The sequence below is a fragment of the Oncorhynchus nerka genome, linkage group LG27, assembly GCF_034236695.1.
Source record: "Oncorhynchus nerka isolate Pitt River linkage group LG27, Oner_Uvic_2.0, whole genome shotgun sequence".
Classification (NCBI taxonomy): domain Eukaryota; kingdom Metazoa; phylum Chordata; class Actinopteri; order Salmoniformes; family Salmonidae; genus Oncorhynchus; species Oncorhynchus nerka.
The window spans coordinates 66,647,043-66,670,260 of record NC_088422.1 but is presented as its reverse complement, the minus strand read 5'-3'; the positions used below and the strand labels follow the sequence as shown (position 1 = coordinate 66,670,260).

Sequence of the window (23,218 nt, the reverse complement as noted above, 5' to 3'; positions counted from 1 at the left end):
ATGTGAGTTGCGTTTCAAGAGGTTTAAATAATGAGCGTTAAACATGTGGCCTGTGGGTTTTCTGCACAAATATCATTTCTCACAATTCAAAAGCGTTGCCGGTGGGACAAAATCGTTTTTCAGATGTCACGATTTATAAATCTAATGCAATACCCCATATTGCTACGACAGGAGTTTGCCTCTAGTAAGGTGTATGCCTAAATAACACTGTTATTACAATTATTTATGAGCTGCTCTCATACCTTACACACGAAAACGTTTCTTATCAATTGTCACATAATTGTATTTATGTTTGTGCTCTTGCCTCGAAACAAATGAAGGCTTATTATATTTTGTGATGTTTGAATCGTCATATCGAACATGTGCCTTGTGTTTTGGGGGCTTGGGAGTGGATGCACTTGGTCGCTGCCTTTCAGGCATCGCGGTGGCCTTCAGATGAAGAAGGGAAGCGGTGATTTGAGAGCCATGGAGCCACCGATAGGCGGCGAGGCAGCCAGGCGCTGAGCGAGAGAGACCAGCCACATAATTGTCGACTAAGAAAAGTGCAGGAGCACGAGAGTAGAAACATGAAATGGGCCGATGGGATTTTGTTCTGCTTTAGCCTATCTGAAGTAGCTCACGTTAGAGGAAAGGCAAACATATTGGATCATTGCTTTGAAAAACGTGGAGGAATAGTGGTATCAGGGCTGACAACGCTTTCCTGTTAATCAAGATGCATGGCGGAGCATCCCTGTTCTACCTGAATATGTACAAGTGAGACGTCAAGTATGTCTCACAAACCTATAGGATGGGTAAAGAGGTTGTTGATCATGTCATTTGGACTAATGCATTTTCAAGGCTAGAGAACACAAACTGTGTTCCATGATAATGCATTTTCTACCCATTCTATCCATCATGTTGTCACAATGAGGATTAAGCTGGAGATACAAACTACAGTACATTACCTTGAGGGGTTGTGTGTGTGTGCATGCTCGTGTGTGTGCTTGGAACAGGCAACAGTGGCATGTGCTCATCACAAGGCCCACAGTAGTGTGTGTGAGCATCTCCCTCAGCCCTCATACACCCTGGGGTGTGTTCCCACAGTGGAGCATTGTAGAGCCTTCACTGGACTGGTGGGAGCTTTTCTGTGTGTGTGTGTGTGTGTGTGTGTTTGTGAGAGTGGTATGTTTGGAGAGAGAAAGAGGAATGTTAAGGGTGGTGGGTTGGTTGGGAGGGTGTTGTGGGAACTGGAGCCGGCGAATGGAGGTTGCTGGGTGGGAGTAGGGGGTGATAGTGGGGCAGGGATGAATTGACTGGAGAGAGTTTGGGTGCATGGGATGTCGCTGTATCAGATCCACAAACAAAGAGCTTGTTTTTTCCATTTGAAAGATCAAATGAAAATATGTCGACTCCTCTGAACTCATCAGGAACAAATGAATGCTGTGAGAGTGAGTGTCTGTGTGTTTAGATAAGCTCTCTGTCTCTCTCTCTCTCCCTCTAACCCAGTACTCCCGCTAGGAGTGTCACATGCACAACGACCAAATTACTGGGGTTTCACTAAACCCTCATCACTACTTCACTCAAAAGAGGCATCCTCTCTATGGTTCCCAGCGTTGTCTCCTATTCTCCTTTACTTTCTAATCCTGACCCTCTAGTCATCCTATCTCATCCATGGTCAACAATTTAATGCTCAGTGTTAATCAGCCCACTGACCCCTGCTTCAATTTGACTCCTCCTCACTCTTCCTACCTCTGTCTGAGGCTCGACTGACCTCTGTCCCTCCTAGTCATTCATCATTGGTCCTGTTCAATGCCTCCCTCCCCTTCATTCCTACCTTCCTCAATGTAATCACAGATATTATACCACAGTGCCATCCGTTTTGTCACCAAAGCCCCATATACTACCCACAACTGCGACCTGTACGCTCTCGTTGGCTGGCCCTCGCTTCATACTCGTCGCCAAACCCACTGGCTCCAGGTCATCTACAAGACCCTGCTAGGTAAAGTCCCCCCTTATCTCAGCTCGCTGGTCACCATAGCAGCACCCACCTGTAGCGCTCTCTGGTCACCCCCAAAACCAATTCTTCCTTTGGCCGCCTCTCCTTCCAGTTCTCTGCTGCCAATGACTGGAACGAACTACAAAAATCTCTGAAACTGGAAACACTTATCTCCCTCACTAGCTTTAAGCACCAGCTGTCAGAGCAGCTCACAGATTACTGCACCTGTACATTTACATTTACATTTAAGTCATTTAGCAGACGCTCTTATCAATTTAGCCCAAACAACTACCTCTTCCCCTACTGTAGTTATTTTTCTCCTTTGCACCCCATTATTTCTATCTCTACTTTGCACATTCTTCCTCTGCAAATCAACCATTCCAGTGTTTTACTTGTTATATTGTATTTACTTCGCCACCATGGCCTTTTTTGCCTTTACCTCCCTTATCTCATCTCATTTGCTCACATTGTATATAGACTTATTTTTCTACTGTGTTATTGACTGTATGTTTGTTTTACTCCATGTGTCGTTGTAAATGACTTAAATTAAATGTAAATGTAAATGTTGTATGTGTCGAACTGCTTTGCTTTATCTTGGCCAGGTTGCAATTGTAAATGAGAACTTGTTCTCAACTTGCCTACCTAGTTAAATAAAGGTGAAATGAAATAAAATAAAATAAAACAAATTAACTGGTTGTGTTTGGTGAAAGTATTAGGTTGGTAGGTGTTACCCATCCAATCATATATAGATCTGTTTTTTTCCCCAGGAGTTGAGTTAGGAAGGATATCTAAATTGGAACAGGGCCTATATCCACCCAATCCATCCCTAGTACATGCCACTGACTCAGTCCTAGTCTGCAGCACACCACCTCAGCCCCTGTCTGCAGCACCCTACCTCAGCCCCTGTCTGCAGCACCCTACCTCAGCCCCTGTCTGCAGCACCCTACATCAGCCCCTGTCTGCAGCACCCTACCTCAGCCCCTGTCTGCAGCACCCTACCTCAGCCCCTGTCTGCAGCACCCTACCTCAGCCCCTGTCTGCAGCACCCTACCTCAGCCCCTGTCTGCAGCACCCTACCTCAGCCCCTGTCTGCAGCACCCTACATCAGCCCCTGTCTGCAGCACCCTACCTCAGCCCCTGCCTGCAGCACCCTACCTCAGCCCCTGTCTGCAGCACCCTACCTCAGCCCCTGTCTCAGCCCCTGGCCCCTGCAGCACCCTACCTCAGCCCCTGGCTGCAGCACCCTACATCAGCCCCTGGCTGCAGCACCCTACATCAGCCCCTGTCTGCAGCACCCTACCTCAGCCCCTGTCTGCAGCACCCTACCTCAGCCCCTGTCTGCAGCACCCTACATCAGCCCCTGTCTGCAGCACCCTACATCAGCCCCTCTGCAGCACCCTACCTCAGCCCCTGTCTGCAGCACCCTACATCAGCCCCTGTCTGCAGCACCCTACATCAGCCCCTGTCTGCAGCACCCTACCTCAGCCCCTGTCTGCAGCACCCTACCTCAGCCCCTGTCTGCAGCACCCTACATCAGCCCCTGTCTGCAGCACCCTACATCAGCCCCTGTCTGCAGCACCCTACATCAGCCCCTGGATGATACTTGTGAACAAGTCCTGCTTAATAAAGATAATTGCATTTCTTTGAGCTGTTCTGTAAATGGAGTAATTATGTTAAGTTTGTTGCAACAATGACTATGCGCTTGGCTAAAGTCATTAGCATTATTTGAACTTTGTCTGGCAAAAATCCGCTTGTAATCCAAGCCGTCTTATTTTATTTATTGTGCCCATATCTCAATCCCTTGGTCCTTGAGGTGTGATTGCTGTGTTTCTGACAGCCCAGTGGGGTGGAAATGGCATGTTTTATAAGCATGATGAGTGTAGTATGTGTCTTTGTGTGTGTCTGACTGTGCCTACATGTTTGCCTACTAGGATTGTGAGGTATCCAGATTGTCATACCGTTTCTCTACCATACCGGGGTATACGGGGTGCACATTTTTTGACGCACAAAACAATTTGGGCAACAGCGGTCTTAATCCAGGAGGGGGTTGAATGTCTCTGCTGTAAACAAGAAGCTGGATCTTGACATCTAGCCACCTAGCTAGCAAGTCAGAAAACCAAATGCATAGCTGAAGCCCTGAGCCAGATATGATTTATTTGACACATCTTAGATTTCTTCTGGTTATAAGCATTGGCATAGGACGCAACCCCCGTAACGGTATTGAAAATCATACCGTCTGTATTTCCAAATACCCCGGTATATGGTATAAACAGCATACCGGCCAAGCCTAGTCCCTACTCTATTTGTATGTGAGTGCATCTTGATCCCCCTGGAGATACACAGCTAAATTAGGATGCATATTATTTAAAGAGGCCCCAGGCTGAATTTGAGCTGCATATCTTTGTCCAGTGAAGTTGTTGGTTTGTATGGCTGGTGTGTCTGTTCATGTTTGGTAGTGTCAGAGGACCAATCCTAGTCTCAGAGGTGGTATAAAGGACTGTTCAGAGGGAAGTAGCTTGAATGAGACAGGAAGACTTTCCATTTTACTGTATGTCTGGCCTCTGGTGTCTACTGGGCTCTTTATTGTGGTGGTCGTCTGTGGTTGCACAAGTTGGTGGTTCAGAGAGCTTCCCTTCGACTTTAACCAGATTACTGTCAAATCTTAGACGAGTAGTCAGGAAGCTGACGATGCAGAGGCATTGATGCCTTTGGCCATTAATATAGTCAAATCCGGAAACTATCATTTCGAGAGAAAAAAAAGAAGATTATTCTTTCAGTGAAATACGGAACCGTTCCATATTCTATCGAACTGGTGGCAACCCTAAGTCTAAATATTGCTGTTACATTGTAAGACCTTCAATGTTATGTCATAATTATGTACAATTCTGGCAAATTAATTACGGTCTTTGTTAGGAAGATATAATCTTCACACAGTTCGCAACGAGCCTTGCGGCCCAAACTGTTGCATATACCCTGACCTCTGCTTGCACTGAACACAAGAGAAGTGACACAATTTTCCTAGTTAATATTGCCTGCTAACATGAATTTATTTGAACTAAATATGCTTCTGTGTATTGATTTGAAGAAAGGCATTGATGTTTATGGTTAGGTACATTTGTGCAACGACTGTGCTTTTTTCACAAATGTGCTTTTGTTAAATCATCCCCCGTTTGGCGAAGTTGAAGTAGGCTGTGATTCGATGATACATTAACAGGCATCGCATTGATTATATACAACGCAGGACCATCTAGTTAACCTAGTAATATCATCAACCACGTGTAGTTAACTAGTGATTATGTGAAGATTGATTGTTTTTTACAAGATAAATATAATGCTAGCTAGCAACTTACCTTGGCTCCTTGCAGCCACAAGGTCCTTTTGACGCTGCACTCGCGTAACAGGTGTTCAGCCTGCCACACAGTTTCCTCGTGGATTTCTATGTAAACGGCCATAATCGGGCGTCCAAAAAGGCAGATTACCGATTGTTATGAAAACTTGAAATCGCCCCCAATTAATCGGCCATGCCGATTTAATCGGTCGACCTCTACTTCATACTATCATGTGTGTGTGTAGTAACACTGTAATTGCCCGCTAGTAACAATATTGTATATAATGGAGTGGAATGTTTTTTGTTGTTGTTACCGGTGCACCAATTCAACTTTTCTGTGGTAGACTTTTGATCTGCACCAGAAAGTTGAATGTGTATGTGTAACGTACGTCATGATGCTGAGATCCGTCCACCTGTGAATGTAAGACGTCCATCCTCCTGCACTGTTGGAGATGTCTGGTCTCGAAAGCCTCCTTCCCTGCTCTGATGGCTGCCAGCTGGGATAAGTGCAGAGCTCATTCTGTTCAATTAGACTGCACCTAAATCTCTGTAGGCTGACGTCTAGGATTCCTCTAAGTTTCTCAAAACAACCTTTACACTTAAGCCAACTCCGCACTCATAAGGCTTATTGGTTTTTGGTTGATGTACAGCTACTTATTTGCCTCATCTCTGCAATCGGTTTGGGATGATTATTTAATCAACCACAACACATAGGCCTACTCCTTTTACATGGTCAGGGACAACTGCTGCACTGCATGACCCTCTCATGTCCATTTCCCAGTCCTGGCTGTGGGGAGTTCCCACTGGCTGTGGGGAGTTTTGATGTTCTCTAGAAATATATATCAGTGCCAACGGGACTTCAGAGAGAGCGTTGTGAGTATTGATGCCCCCCCCCGGGCTATAAACAGCCCAGGATCAATAGTGCTGGATCAATATGCTGTGTGATACGTTTATCACAGGGATGGGTCCAGTCAGATGATCCCCAGAGTATTTCACTACAGCTAGGGCTGAATGTTAAAACACTCAGGTGCTGCTGCTGTGTGGCCACTGCCTACTGTCGGCTAGTTTTAACAGGACGATACTGCTATCTTGAAGAAAAGTAGTTGATTTGATGGATTCATTTTTGTATTGTATAATGCCACACGGTAACTTCATCAATATATTTGTTTTAGATTGTTCTTATTTATTATGTCTGGCTCATTATGATTTGTCAGCTGTGTTATCTAAGGGATAATAATTTTGCTGTTGAAAGACGTGTCTATGTGTGGTAAACGAGTCACAAGCTACAGGCTACATGTTTTTGTTCTGTTGCTAGTGTGTGTGTGCTTTAGGCAGAGATGGTGATTTGTGTGTGTGTGTGTGTGTGTGTGTGTGTGTGTGTGTGTGTGTGTGTGTAAGTGTAAGAGCAGGGTCTCTTCCTCACGGCGCTGGTTGGGTAAACAGTCATTCGATCACATTCCTTCCATTCCGCACTGCTGTCCGCTCAGTCACATGACCAAGGAGGAGTAGCATGGGGCTTGCAGTGGGGAGGGGGACTGAGGAGGGGAGGGGCTGCTGCATGAGGGGCGAGAACCCTGATTGAGTAGACAAGGTGCAGAGTAGGGCCCAGACCCAAATCAATCCCTAGCCCCTACCTCTAAACACTATTTGCGTATCTGAAAAGATAAGAACGGTATAAAAAATATGGTATAGATCGTGCCCTGAATGCTGATTGGCTGACAGCTGTGGTATATCAGACCATATTCCATGGGTATGGCAAAACATGTTTTTTACTACTCTAATTACGTTGGTAACCAGTTTATAATAGCGATAAGGCACCTCGGGGGTTTGTGGTATATGGCCAATATACCACGGCTAAGGGCTGTATCCAGGCACTCCACGTTGCGTTGTGCTTAAGAACAGCCCTTAGCCCTGGTATATTGGCCATATACCATACACCCTCTTACCTTATTGCTTAATTAACCCTATTTTATGCTAGGTGAGGTTTTCCACCATATTGCTTAATCCAATCAATGACTGTATATATGAATGGACCAATCCATTGATCATGTGACACCATTCATTCCTTCGTGAAGACTCAATAGCGCATTGAAGCCAAATGAAGTCGCTTAAGATGTTGTCTCATGGAGACATAACATGCATAATTTGAGCTGCTTCAGGAAGTGACATTGCAGGCTAGCTCAGTGCTGCCCCCTCTTAGTGAGTAACTCAAGTCGAAGGCCGACCGGGGTACGGTATGCTGCCATTAGCAATTATCCTTATAGCTTCTTTTGGGTGCGATTTGAAAAATAATTATTTTAAGGACATACATCTGGTGAATTAGAAGCAATTATTGGTAACATGATTGTAGTGTAATTTTTTATTTATTATCATGAAGATTGACCACAAAGATCACCATTTTTCCATTCACTATAATGAGGGATCCCATTTTCTGCTAACAATGCCTGCAGTACCGTGTTTGGCCTTGAACTTCGGTTGCTTCAATAAGAGGGGGCAGTCGTTCTCAGGGGGCATCGAATTTAAGAGACTGGAGGGGTTCAGTAGAAGCAGGAGCTAGGGGTTTATATTGGACTGGGCATAAGAGGTTGTACAGAATACACATGGGCATACATACACAAACAAAACTGTGTAGCCTGTGACACAAATCCAACCAGGTTGTATGTATGTACAGTTGCGGTCAAATATATTGTCCCCCTTGCACCATTCACTATTTCTTCTCAAATAAATTCAAATTGAAAAAACCTTTGGTCTTCACACGTATTTGCTTGGTTTACAACTGCACAAGAACACCCCCAAAAAATCTAAACTTAAAATGATTTATCTCACTTAAAAGTCCAAAAATGGACTAAGTTATTAAAAATTCAAATTCATTTGGTTGGAGGCAAGTGAGTCTCGTTTATTACGTAGTTTTTCTCACCTGTGGTAAGTTGCAGGTGCCTACAGGGTAAAATAGCAATTTAACCTGTTTTAAAAAGAGAAAACAGAACATTCTAACCAGTATATGACCAATGTATCATCATGATTCATAACAAACAACCAGTCAGTTTAAATCAGTGCTGTTGATCTCTGCCTCGTGAAACTATCAAGTGTCTCCCTCCGAAACCACTTGGTTGAATTGATCAAATAAATTCTCACAGACACAATAATAAAAAGTCAGGGGGGTAGCTCTGGGTTTTGAATAGTCCGTGTCCCTCTGTCTCCAACCCTGCAGCTACAGTATATGACCTTGTGGTTACCCTGGAAGGGCTTTTCCCTCCTGCAGCCTACCGTCCGTCCCATGTTAGTTTTGTTGCTGGTGTTGTTGACCCATTGATGTAGCCGTGGCCGCACCGAGGCCCCTAGCCCCATGCTGCTCTGAGGCCCTTTGTAAAGCCTATAGGAACACAGGGCTGTGATTGGAGCAGCCCGGGATTTGCATGAATGAGTACTGTACATAGAGCGAGCACACCAGCAGTCATGAAGCACTGGAGGGGAACAAATGCTAGCTCAGGCCATGTTTCTCTTCTCTGTTGTTTCTCTCTCCCCCCTCTCTTCTTTCTCTTCCTCCCTCTCTCTCTCTCTCTCTCTCTCTCTCTCTCTCTCTCTCTCTCTCTCTCTCTTCTTTCTCTTCCTCCCTCTCTCTCTCTCTCTCTCTCTCTCCCTCTTCTTTCTCTTCCTCTCTCTCTCTCTCTCTCTCTCTCTCTCTCCCTCTTCTTTCTCTTCCTCCCTCTCTCTCTCTCTCTCTCTCTCTCTCTCTTCTTTCTCTTCTCTCTCTCTCTCTCTCTCTCTCTCTCTCTCTCTCTCTCTCTCTCTCTCTCTCTCTTTCTCTCTCTCTCTCCCCCCATCTATATATCTGTCTGCCTCCTATTGTTAATATGTTGCAGACTGTCCTTTCGAGTATAAATATAAACATGAGAGGGAAAGAGTGGAGCTCCCTGGGCCTCCTACCTCTCCTGAACTGCATTATGATTGGTCACTTTACTGTACGCCTGGCCTATATGATAAACAGTATGAATATGATAAAGCGTATCAATCCAGTTTGTGCCTTGAGAGCGGTGTGAAAACTCATGTGGGTGACTGTGAGAATCGTGCTGTAGCTGAACCGCTGGCGGGCGCAGCTGGAACGGCCAGCACCTGACACTGCAGCTGCTGCTGGGGTGGCGTGCCTTTCTCCACTCAGTGTGTGACTCAAACTCTACTCAGCCTGTCCTGGATGAAATTACAGCATGTGGATATTACTCTTGAGAATCAAACTGAAAATCACCACCAAGTCAATGTATTGTTTAGTGTTTCCCAACTTCTCCATTGTTGTAGTTTGGTCCAGAGACAGACAAGGTACATAGATGGAGCAGAATGAATATGACCCACACTTTGGGAAATATAAGGCAATATGCAGTATATTCCATGTCGTATGCCAAAAATGGACTGGCTATAGGGCAGTTTTGGCAAACGCCAGACGGGTTGGTCCATCGTCAGTAAAGTGGGCCTGCCTAATTGCGTAGAATGATCATCATTTTGCTAATAATGCGGGCCTAGAGGGAACATGAGGACTAAAACAAGAGCCAAAGTGTGTGCTAACAGGGGAAGGCCCCTTGCCTCCCCTTCAGAGAGAGATGTTGATGTGCTTTACCTCTTCGCCCCTCCACCAGACAGTGATTCCGTTTTTCTCCAGGAAGAATCTGATAACATTAGACCCTACTTCAGCAGGCTGTAGGTGACGCAGATAAAAGCTATTAGGTTAAATGTTTTAGACAATTGTGAGGTATGTTTGGCTGTATAAAATTGGCGGCATGTCAATGTTATTGTACACGGAGCTCCCTAGCGCGTGGTGAAACTGGAGAGTCCCTCCCTGCCCACCTTGGTTAATGGCTGCCTGGGACTTTCCTCCTTCTTGTTGCTGCAATGTTTGACAACTGATTATAATGACCCTTCCTACTATGCATACCTGTTATGATAAATGTCTTTCTTGTACAGTTATTCATTTAGATACAATATCGTGTATTTGTGTAATAATTATGAGGATATGGACATTAAAGTTAAATAAAGGTTAAATATATATATATATATATATATATATATATATATATATATATATATACATTTTTAAATATGTACATTAGCAGATACCTTTTCCAAAACCACATGTAGTTGATATACAGTGGGGCAAAAAAGTATTTAGTCAGCCACCAATTGTGCAAGTTCTCCCACTTAAAAAGATGAGAGAGGCCTGTAATTTTCATCATAGGCACACTTCAACTTTGACAGACAAAATGAGAAGTTCAAAAAATCCAGAAAATCACATTGTAGGATTTTTTATGAATTTATTTGCAAATGATGGTGGAAAATAAGTATTTGGTCACCTACAAACAAGCAAGATTTCTGGCTCTCACAGACCTGTAACTTCTTCTTTAAGAGGCTCCTCTGTCCTCCACTCGTTACCTGTATTAATGGCACCTGTTTAAACTTGTTATCAGTATAAAAGACACCTGTCCACAACCTCAAACAGTCACACTCCAAACTCCACTATGGCCAAGACCAAAGAGCTGTCAAAGGACACCAGAAACAAAATTGTAGACCTCCACCGGGCTGGGAAGACTGAATCTGCAATAGGTAAGCAGCTTGGTTTGAAGAAATCAACTGTGGGAGCAATTATTAGGAAATGGAAGACATACAAGACCACTGATAATCTCCCTCGATCTGGGGCTCCACGCAAGATCTCACCCCGTGGAGTCAAAATGATCACAAGAACGGTGAGCAAAAATCCCAGAACCACACGGGGGGACCTAGTGAATGACCTGCAGAGAGCTGGGACCAAAGTAACAACGCCTACCATCAGTAACACACTACGCCGCCAGGGACTCAAATCCTGCAGTGCCAGACGTGTCCCCCTGCTTAAGCCAGTACATGTCCAGGCCCATCTGAAGTTTGCTAGAGAGCATTTGGATGATCCAGAAGAAGATTGGGAGAATATCATATGGTCAGATGAAACCAAAATATAACTTTTTGGTAAAAACTCAACTCGTCGTGTTTGGAGGACAAAGAATGCTGAGTTGCGTCAAAGAACACCATACCTAATGTGAAGCATGAGGGTGGAAACATCATGCTTTGGGGCTGTTTTTCTGCAAAGGGACCAGGACGACTGATCCATGTAAAGGAAAGAATGAATGGGGCCATGTATCGTGAGATTTTGAGTGAAAACCTCCTTCCATCAGCAAGGGCATTGAAGATGAAACGTGGTTGGGTCTTTCAGCATGACAATGATCCCAAACACACCGCCCGGGCAACGAAGGAGTGGCTTCGTAAGAAGCATTTCAAGGTCCTGGAGTGGCCTAGCCAGTCTCCAGATCTCAACCCCATAGCAAATATATGGAGGGACTTGAAAATCCGTGTTGCCCAGCAACAGCCCCAAAACATCACTGCTCTAGAGGAGATCTGCATGGAGGAATGGGCCAAAATACCAGCAACAGTGTGTGAATACCTTGTGAAGACTTACAGAAAACGTTTGACCTCTGTCATTGCCAACAAAGGGTATATAACAAAGTATTGAGATAAACTTTTACTATTGACCAAATACTTATTTTCTACCATAATTTGCAAATAAATTCATTAAAAATCCTACAATGTAATTTTCTGTATTTTTTTTCTCATTTTGTCTGTCATAGTTGAAGTGTACCTATGATGAAAATTACAGGCCTCTCTCATCTTTTTAAGTGGGAGAACTTGCACAATTGGTGCAAAATACTAAATACTTTTTTGCCCCACTGTAGATGTTTTCAACTACTGTAGTTACGCCACTTGGACCACAAATTGTTTAAAATATATATATTTAAAAAAGGATAATAAGGTAATATTCCTGTGAATGAGTGGGTAGGCGTAAGCCCTTTGTCTTCATGCACATAAAGTTGGTTGATTTTATTCTGACACACACACACACACACACACACACACACAAACAGGGGCAAACGCATGTTCCAGCGTCCTGCTGATCGTCAGACAGTATTTGCACTGTGCTATCAATCAGCCCATCTGTCTCTGTCCACCCTTTCCGTAGGGCTGGCGCAGTGCACATAATGTTCCCTGCTCCTGTGGGTACACACACACATTCACACACACGTACACACTAGAGGTCGACCGATTCTGATTTTTCAACGCCGATACCGGTTATTGGAGGACCAAAAAAGCCGATACCTATTAATCGGCCGGTTTGTATTGATTTATTTGTAATAATGACAATTACAACAATACTGAATTAACACTTATTTTAACTTAATATAATACATCAATAAAATCAATTTAGCCTCAAGTAAATAATGAAACATGTTCAATTTGGTTTAAATAATGCAAAAACAAAGTGTTGGAGAAGAAAGTAAAAGTGCAATATGTGCTTTGTAAGAAAGCTAACGTTTCAGTTCCTTGCTCAGAACATGAGAACATATGAAAGCTGGTGGTTCCTTTTAACATGAGTCTTCCATTTTCCCAGGTAAGAAGTTTTAGGTTGTAGTTATTATATGAATTAATGGACTATTTCCCTCTATACCATTTGTATTTCATTAACCTTTGACTATTGGATGTTCTTATAGGCACTTTAGTATTGCCAGTGTAACAGTATAGCTTCCGTCCCTCTCCTCGCTCCTCCCTGGGCTCGAACCAGCAACACAACGACAACAGCCACCATCAAAGCAGCTTTACCCATGCAGAGCAAGAGGAACAACTACTAGAAGGCTCAGAGCGAGTGACGTTTGAAACGCTATTACCGCGCGCTAACTAGCTAGCCATTTCACTTCGGTTACACCAGCCTCATCTCGGGAGTTGATAGGCTTGAAGTCATAAACAGCGCAATGCTTGAAACACAACGAAGAGCTGCTGGCAAAACGCAAAGAACGCGATGTTTTAATGAATGCTTACGCGCCTGCTTCTGACTACCACCGCTCAGACAGATACTTAGATACTTGTATGCTTGTATGCTCAGTCAGATTATATGCAACGCAGGACACTCTAGATAATATCTAGTAATATCATCAACCATGTGCAGTTAACTAGTGATTATGATTGAGTGTTTTTTATAAGATAAATGTAATGCTAGCTAGCAACTTACCTTGGCTTACTGCATTCGCGTAACAGGCAGTCTCCTTGTGGAGAGCAACTACCGTCACTTAGAAATGTCCTTGTTTTTGAAAGAAAAGCTCATTTTTTTTGTCCATTAAAATAACACAAAATTGATCAGAAATACAGTGTAGACATAGTTAATGTTGTAAATGACTATTGTAGCTGGAAACGGCTGATTTATAATGGAATATCTACATAGGCGTACAGGGGTCCATTATCAGCAACCATCACTCCTGTGTTCCAATGACACGTTGTGTTACCTAATCCAAGTTTATCATTTTAAAAGGCTAATTGCTCATTAGAAAACCCCTTTGCAATTATGTTAGTATAGCTGAAAACGGTTGTGCTGATAAAGAAGCAATAAAAACTTGCCTTCTTTAGATAAGTTGAGTATCTGGAGCATCAGCATTTGCATATAGCCATCGGTAGCACGTCTGTAACATGGGCATATAGCCGTCGGTAGCACGTTTGTAACGCAGGCATATAGCCATCTGTAGCACTTCTGTAACGCGGGCATATAGCCATCGGTAGCGCGTCTGTAACACGGGCATATAGCCGTCGGTAACGCGGGCATATAGCCGTCTGTAGCGCGTCTGTAACGCAGGCATATAGCCGTCGGTAGCGCGTCTGTAACGCGGGCATATAGCCGTCTGTAGCGCGTTTGTAACACAGGTATTTCGCCGTCTGTAGCGCGTCTGTAACGCGGGCATATAGCCGTCGGTAGAGCGTCTGTAACGCGGACATAAAGCCGCCTATAGCACGTCTGTAACGGGGGCATATAGCCGTCTGTAGAGCGTCTGTAATGAAGGCATATAGCCTTCTGTAGCGCGTCTGTAACGCGGGCATGTAGCCGTCTGTAGCGCGTCTGTAACGTGGGCATATAGCCGTCTGTAGCATGTCTGTAACGCGAGCATATAGCCGCATATATAACCATCTGTAGCACGCCTGTAACGCTGGGCATATAGCCGCGTCTGTAACGCGGGCATGTAGCCGTCTGTAGCGCGTCTGTAACGCGTGGGCATATAGCCGTCTGTAGCATGTCTGTAACGCGAGCATATAGCCGTCTGTAACGCGGGTATATAACCATCTGTAGCACGTCTGTAACGCGGGCATATAGCCGTCGGTAGTGCGTCTGTAACGCGGGCATGTAGCCGTCTGTAGCGCGTCTGTAACGTGGGCATATAGCCGTCTGTAGCATGTCTGTAACGCGAGCATATAGCCGTCTGTAACGCGGGTATATAACCATCTGTAGCACGTCTGTAACGCGGGCATATAGCCGTCGGGTGCGTCTGTAGCATATAGCGCCGGTAGTGCGTCTGTAACGCGGGCATATAGCCGTCTGTAGCGCGTCTGTAACGTGGGCATATAGCCGTCGGTAGTGTGTCTGTAACGCAGGCATATAGCCAGTGGTAGCATGTCTGTAACGCGGGCATATAGCCATTGGTAGCGCGTCTGTAACGCGGGCATATAACCGTCGGTAGTGCGTCTGTAACGCGGGCATATAGCCGTCGGTAGTGCGTCTGTAACGCGGGCATATAGCCGTCTGTAGCGCGTCTGTAACGTGGGCATATAGCCGTCGGTAGTGCGTCTGTAACGCGGGCATATAGCCAGTGGTAGCATGTCTGTAACGCGGGCATATAGCCATTGGTAGCGCGTCTGTAACGCGGGCATATAACCGTCTGTAGCATGTCTGTAACGCGGGCATATAGCCGCCTGTAGCGCTAAATTGCAGCACCCCCATCTTCCCACAGCTATGCCCTCTTTAGCACTTAGATAACAAGCAGTTGCCGTACCAAGTGGTTATGCAGCCAGTCAAGATGCTCTCAATGGTGCAGCTGTAGAACGTTTTGAGGATCTGAGGGCCCATGCCCAGGAGGGAGGATAATGAAAGTTCACAGAAGTAACAAGTCATGGTAGACCTACCATAAGTGATTAAAGTTGGTCAAGGAATTACCAAAAAATCAGTAATTACTGCCACTGAATTGGCTACAATGGGAAATCATAATAGTCACAAACAACAGTTGGGTCACCTGCTACTGTTCTCCCTTCCACTGGCATACTGTTATCTTCCTCTTTCTGTTGTCTGGAGGTCAAACCAAGAGTGTTATAACAGTATGAGTCTACACAATCTCCCTTTTCTCGCTTCCTCTCCAGTTAATGTCACATCTCCCAGCTCTTACTGACACCTACCCATGAGCCCCCTCTCTTTCCACTTACTTTAGCCAGCATTCTCAACCACCTGTTTCTGACAGGTGTATAAAATCGAGCACACAGCCATGCAATCTCCATAGATAAACATTGGCAACCAAACGGCTTACTGAAGTGCTCAGTGACTTTAAACGTGGCACCGTCATAGGATGCCACCTTTCTATCTAGTCAGTTCGTGAAATTTCTTCACTGATAGAGCTGTCCTGGTCCACTGTAAATGCTGTGATTCATCACTCCAGAGAATGCGTTTCCACTGCTCCAGAGTCCAATGGCGTCTAGGTGCAACAACGGCTCAGCTGCGAAATGGTAGGCCAGACAAGCTAACAGACCAGGAACTCGTGAGCGCTGAAGCGCGTAACTCGTAAAAATCGTCTGCCCTCAGTTGCAACACTCACTACGAGTTTCAAACTGCTTCTGGAAGAAAAGTCAGCACAATAACTGTTCCTCGGGAGCTTCATGAAATGGGTTTCCATGGCCGAGCAGCCGCATACAAGCTTAAGATCACCATGCGCAATGCCAACCGTCGGCTGGAATGGTGTAAAGCTCGCCGCCATTGGACTCTGGAGCAGTGGAAACGCGTTCTCTGGAGTGATAAATCACGCTTTACCATCTGGCAGTCCAACGGACGAATCTGGGTTTAGCGAATGCCAGGAGAACGCTACCTGCTCCAATGCATAGTGCCAACGGTAAAGTTTGGAGGAGGATGAATAATGGTCTGGGGTTGTTTTTCATGGTTCGGTTTAGGCCACTTAGTTCCAGTGGAGGGAAATCTTAACGCTACAGCATATAATGACATTCTAGACGATTCTGTGCTTCCAAATTTGTGGCAAAAGTTTGAGAAAAGCCCTTTCCTGTTTCAGCATGACAATGCTCCCGGTGCACAAAGCAAGGTACATACAGAAATGGTTTGTCGAGATCTGTGTGGAAGAACTTGACTGGTCTGCACAGAGCCCTGACCATAACCCCATCAACACCTTTGGGATTAATTGGAATGCCGACTGTGAGCCAGGCCTAATCGGCCAACATCAGTGCCCGACCTCACTAATGTTCTTGTGGCTGAATGGAGGCAAGTCCCAGCACAATGTTCCAACATCTAGTGGAAAGCCTTCCCAGATGAGTGGAGGCTGTTACAGCAGCAAAGGGGGACCAACTCCATATTAATGCCCATGATTTTCGAATGAGATGTTCGACGAGCAGGTGTCCACATACCTTTGGTCATGTAGTACAGTACAGTATAGTAGAGAAAAGAAGAGTATATTACTGTAGAGTACAGTATATCCTACTGTACTGAACTATACTTTTCTGTACTCTACTGCACTGTACTGAACTCTATCCGTGATAATTCTGTGGACCAGAGCAAGTTGAATTAATACTACTCTTTTGTCCACAGATAGCCAGCCTAGCTGCTTAAAATGCTCGACCTCCAGATGAATATGAGGGGGAGTTTAAGTACAATTCTTACAAACTTGTTTTGGCTTGTCTGTCGGTGAACAATGATATGCAGGCATAATCTGTGAACTTCTGTAACGCGGGCATATAGCCATCGGTAGCGCGTCTGTAACACGGGCATATAGCCGTCGGTAACGCGGGCATATAGCCGTCTGTAGCGCGTCTGTAGCGCGTCTGCGCTAAGTGAAGACTAGTGCACTTGCCGGAGTCTTTAGTGTGTCTATAACTAGATTTTAATGCGACTTTTCTAAAAAAAAAATCTGCATAAAAACAATATGCTAATTTCCCCATCAGAGTTGTTTCCATCAAATTGACTTGTTGCTGATAAAAGTATGTGCGTAAATATGAAGTGCACATAAAAAATACAAAGTAAATTTGTTTCCATGGCATTTTCAACTCTCGGCCTACTTTTGTCACTAAAAAAGTTCCTTATGTATAGCGAATCTGCCCGATTTGGTATTGGCACATGCGCTCTAGCCAACAGTTCGCAAATACAGTGCGGGTATAGCCTACATGATGAGATTATTATGGACAAAGGTGCAATATAATTTTTATTTGTCAAACGGCAGCCAATCATTGATCATCATGTCACCAGAATAAGACCCTCGATATTTAGCATTGAAAGGAGCATCAAGCTGTGAAATTCATCATCATTTATTTATTCTGTAGTTTAATAAAGCGAATGCTTTTCCGAGTCGTAGTGGGAGGACCACACACCATATCATCGCGTGACTCCAAGTTTAGTACGATATGATGGTTATTATATCAATATTTGTGCATATAAGCGTTTCCAGTTACATTTATCGCATAATATTTTTTTAGACACAAAAAGATCCCACCTTGTCTAGCATATTTGGTTTTGTCAACATTTAAAAGTTTACCGACAAATTAGCTGTTTCCATTAGGCCTGTCGTTACATTTTGTTATTCGAAGGTTGGATGGAAAACTGGATTTTGAGGATGCTGGAATTATATTTTGGACGAACCTGCGATACTTTTGAAGTTGCCTAATCAAATTACAACATTGTTCTTGGTTGTGTTTATGCCACATATAAAAGGTTATACATGTTAAAAGTTAAACGACAAATATTTTGGCGTTAGGTTATAGGTGTGTGAGGAATAACCGCCCGGATTGGAGAGGAGGAAGAGCGCGTGTTAATTTTTCCTTGAATAACTGGGCCTGCGGGGAGCATGTGGCCAAATTACCATATGACGAGTTGGGTGAATGACGATCCGCGACAGACAGCGCATCTCAGGATCAGAAGTTAGAATACAGCAACACAGACCTGCTGCTGTGCCTTTCTACTCCTTATAAACTGTCGAGAGTATATCTACAACTGATCCAAATGGATTGAAACATTCAAATCACAGGGCTTTTGCGCCTTATTCAAATTACATTTTTCACTGCAGCCTAGATTAGAATGTTTTACTCACTTGAAAACAATAATCAAATTATGCATTACATTGGGGTGTTGTAGGCTAGTCTAGGATAATTGTGTTGTCCCTAAACAAGATCAATAGCGGGGCTTTTTGAGCTGCGTGTCTCATGTCTACTGTTCTTTCATGCTCAATGATGCACCTGGCCTTTTCCGCTGCCTATCAACTATTCCTATTTGTGCTTGTGGATTCACATTGAAAATGTATGCAGCTTTGAATGTGTGGTATGATTGCTATTTAGCCTATTGCAGATCTGGACAAACGATCCACCTACCACTATTGTCAATATGACTAGTGGATAGAGGGCAGGATAGGCAGACTGGTGGACTATTTTTGACCTTTGGTATAGTAAAAGAATAGCATGTGGAAAAGCATAGTGCATAAGGGAAGTACAAAAACACCTTGATATAGGGGAGGCAGATGAGGAAATGTGTCTAGGATGGAAGAAATTGTATAGTAAAACCTGCAAAAGAGCGAATATAAACCAGGGAAAGTAACGCACTACCTTCTCCTGTGCCCAATAAAAAAAACACAACCCCTCCCAAAGCAAAAACATTTTTGGGGGGTAAATGTTTCTGTGGAAATGGTTAAAAGTAGTACTTGTGCATAGAATTGTATGGTTTGTTAAACTTTGATATCAATGGATTTTATTTGGCATACATTTTAAAGTTACCGTGGAGTTGCCCATCATCCACCTCCATCCTTGTTGCCTTCCTCACCTCTATCCATCTCTCCTCTCACTACTCTTCTTCCCTCTCTGTATTGTGATTATTCTCTCTCTTGCTTCCTCTCTCCCTCTTTCAGTTCCCTCCCTCCCGCTCTCTCTCCCTCCCTCCCACTCTCTGTCCTTCCCGCTCTTCCTCTCTCCCTCTTTCAGTTCCCTCCCTCATCCCTCCCTCCCGCTCTCTCTCCCTCCAAGCCCCCCTCTCTCCCTCTTTCAGTTCCCTCCCTCATCCCTCCCTCCTGCTCTCTCTCCCTCCCTCCCACTCTCTGTCCTTCCCGCTCTCTCTCTCTCCCCTCCAAGCCCCCCTCTCTCCCTCTTTCAGTTCCCCCCTCATCCCTCCCTCCCGCTCTCTCTCTCTCCCTCCAAGCCCCCTCCCCTCTCTCCCTCTTTCAGTTCCCTCCCTCATCCCTCCCTCCCGCTCTCTCTCCCTCCCTCCTACTCTCTGTCCTTCCCGCTCTCTCTCTCTCCCTCCAAGCCCCCCCCACCCCCCCCTCTCTCTCTCTCAGGCAGAGTGTGTGCGTGCGTGTAAGCTAGGAGCTCCCTGCCATGTTGTCCATTCACCATGGCTCAGTATGAATGCCCAGAAGGGGTCTTCTGGAGTGGACCCCACCCCCCCTGACTCCCGACTGTACTGCACATGCTCAGATGGATATCTCATATCTCATATTCGCCATCCGTACTAGACAGGCATAACATCTCTGAGTGATGATAACTCTGTGTGTGTGTGTGTGTGTGTGTGCGTGTGTGTGTTTCTGTGTCTGTTAAGTGTCTCCTCTAGTGTAGTCTGTCTCAGTGCTGTAATATGCTGCGGTTGTGGTCTGTCTCTCTTCACAGGGTGGTTGATGTGATTACTGTAGCCAGAGGTGGTAGTGTGGGTCATTGTGTGTATGTGGGGTAATGGCTTCCACACAGAAGGGTCCAGGAAAACCTCTGGCAGGGAGCAGGGAAATGGCAGCAAACGGTTTAATGACTTAATAAGACCTAATTAGTGTAAATGGAGGAGAAGAGAGCGGCGCAGTGGAGGTGAGCTGGGGTGACTGAGTGTGCCTTAGCTACAGCAGCCAGACATACAGCAGGCAGCCCTCGTTCATTAGCTGATGAAAAGTAGGCCAACTGCTCTGATGTGTTCGTTCATCCCAGGGACACCTCTGGATAACAGAACAGCACACTGCTGCTTAAAGGTGCTCTCGTGATATCTCTTTCACACTCGCACGCACACACACACACACACACACACACACATACACACAAACACAAAAAAAAACAATTGCCCACAAACAGGGACAATGTAGCTTTGTGCGTGTAAGTGTGTGTGTGCTTGTTATGTGTGTTGTGTGTGTGTCAGTTGAATGCCAGGGCGTGGTGTGTGTAGTGGAGGCTTTGAGAGCATTACCCTGCTCTGAGACAGGGGTTGTGGAGGGTCAGCCCTCATTTAATCAAGGAAATAATTCCATCTCCCATTAAGTTAATTAAAATACAAGGCCTCGCTCAAAACAGAACCAGAGGGAAACCCACCCGGGGGAACAATAGATAGAGTGCATTCAGAAAGTATTCAGACCCCTTGACTTTTTTCACATTTTGTGATGTTACAGCTTTATTCTAAAGTGTATTAAATAGTTTTTTCCCCTCATCAATCTACACACAATACCCCAGGTTTTTTGAAATGTTAGCAAATTTATTACAAATAAAACACTTAAATATCACATTTACATAAATATTCAGACCTTTTACTCAGTACTTTGTTGAAGCACCTTTGGCAGCAATTACAGCCTTGAGTCTTCTTGGGTATGAAGCTACAAGCTTGGCACATCTGTATTCGGGGAGTTTTTCCCAATCTTCTCTGCAGATCCTCTCAAGCTCTGTCAGGTTGGATGGGGAGCGTCGCTGCACAGCTATTTTCAGGTAGATGTTCGATCAGGTTCAAGTCCGGCCTCTGGCTGGGCCACTCAAGGACATTCAGAGACTTGTCCTGAATCTACTCCTGGGTTGTCTTGGCTGTGTGCAGGACGTTGTCCTGTTGGAACGTGAACCTTCACCCCAGTCTGAAGTCCTAAGCACTTTGGAGCAGGTTTTTATCAAGGATCTCTCTGTAGTTTGCTTTGTTCATCTTTCCCTTGATCCTGACTAGTCTCCCAGTCCTTGCCGCTGAAAAACATCCCACAGTATGATGCTGCTACCACCATGCTTTACAGTAGGGATGGTGCCAGGTTTCACCAATGCATTCAGGCCAAAGAGTTCAATCTTGGTTTCATCAGACCAGAGAATCTTGTTTCTCATGGTCAGAGTCCTTTAGGTGGCTTTTGGCAAAATCCATGTGGGCTGTCATGTGCCTTTTACTGAGGAGTGGCTTCCGTCTGGCAACTCAACCATAAAGGCCTGATTGGTGGAGTGCTGCAGAGATGGTTGTCCTCTTGGAAGTTTCTCCCATCTCCACAGAGGAACTCTGGAGCTCTGTCAGAGTGACTCCAATCATGTTGTAGAAACATCTCAAGGATAATCAATGAAAACAGGAAGCACCGGATCTGAATTCTGAGTTTTAGTTATGTAAATAAAGTATTTCTGTTATTCTTTTTTTTATAAATTAGCAAACATGTCTGAAAACCTGTTTTCGACTTTGTCATTATGGGGTATTGTGTATAGATTCATGAGGAACATTTTTTATTTAATACATTTTAGAATAAGGCTGTAATGTAACAAAATGTGGAAAAGGGGAAGGGGTCTGAATACTTTTTGAATGCACTGTAAAAATCCTTGTTATTTGTTGCTTGCAATTTGCTGTGTTTTTGGCAGAGGTGTTGACTCGAGTCACTTGACTTGGACTCAAGTCACACTCGAGTCATAAATATGATGACTTGCAACTCGACTTTGACTTTAACTCCAATGACTCGTGACTTGACTTGGACTTGAGCCTTATGACTCGACCTGACTTGATACCCTCCCCAAGCCCAAATATAAAAAATTATGCTATTAAAAAAAGTGTGCAGCATCAACTCTTCATTTAACGGATTACAGTTTGAATCGGACTGCAGCCAATCAAATTGTGCCAGCTGAGAGAAAGTTTCGCGTGGCATTGCAGAGGAACGTCGGCTGGTGAATTCAGATGGAGCCCTTGGAAAGATGATATCCAAAATTATTATTTTCGGATATAACGACTACGCTGTATCAACAAAAAACAGATTGCAACTTGCAAAACATGCAGGAAATAAATTACAGATGGAGGCAACAACTTCCAACTTTGTTCGACATTTGAAGCTGCACAAACAACGGTAATTCGTGGTTGATATAGCCGACAGCTATATCATTCATAACTTTGCTAGTGTAGCATGTTGGCTAACGTAACGTTAAGTCAATGAGCCTCCACACAGTCAGTCAGTGCGGGAACGTGATAATTGCACCCAGGGTTGACTGGCTAGGCAGTTGGTAGCCTAAATCCTGCCTGATGTTACTACTGTTCCTAAAGCCATTGACATATGTTAGCCTACTGTAACCACTCGCACAGTGTGTGTGTGTTTAGGTTGGGCGATTGCGTACAAGCCTACATCGCCCGATTGCGCCCCATAGCAATCATCGATAGTCGATCGCTATTGGGGGGGGGGGGGGGGGGGGTCTTTCTTATGGCTACCCATGCATTTCTATGGAAATATAAAGTTTATTTGGAAAGTAAGTAGATTTTTAAAAGCATTCATTTTTATTTTTTATTTAACTAGGCAAGCCAGTTAAGAACAAATTCTTATTTTCAATGACGGCCTAGGAACAGTGGGTTAACTGCCTTTCGGTTACTAGTCCAACGCTCTACCCACTAGGCTACCTGCATAAATGCAATATACTAACTATTACTCTTGTTAAAAATATGAAATGGTATTACATTTGATGAAGAGCACATTATGACTTGTTTAGGACTCGAAACTCCAAGTTTAGGACTTGAGACTTGACTTGATACTTGTTGGTCTTGACTTGAGACTTGACTCGAGACTTGTTGGTCTTGACTTGGGACTTGAGTGCTAAGACTTGAG

The 23,218-nt window shown here is 44.5% G+C and overlaps 1 protein-coding gene across 1 annotated transcript in view; it reads left to right on the top strand.

Annotated features, from left to right (window-relative positions):
* Positions 1-23,218, top strand: part of LOC115112528 (immunoglobulin superfamily DCC subclass member 4-like) — a 66,287-nt gene that overhangs the window by 742 nt on the left and 42,327 nt on the right. The gene's annotated exons all lie outside the window — the stretch shown is intronic.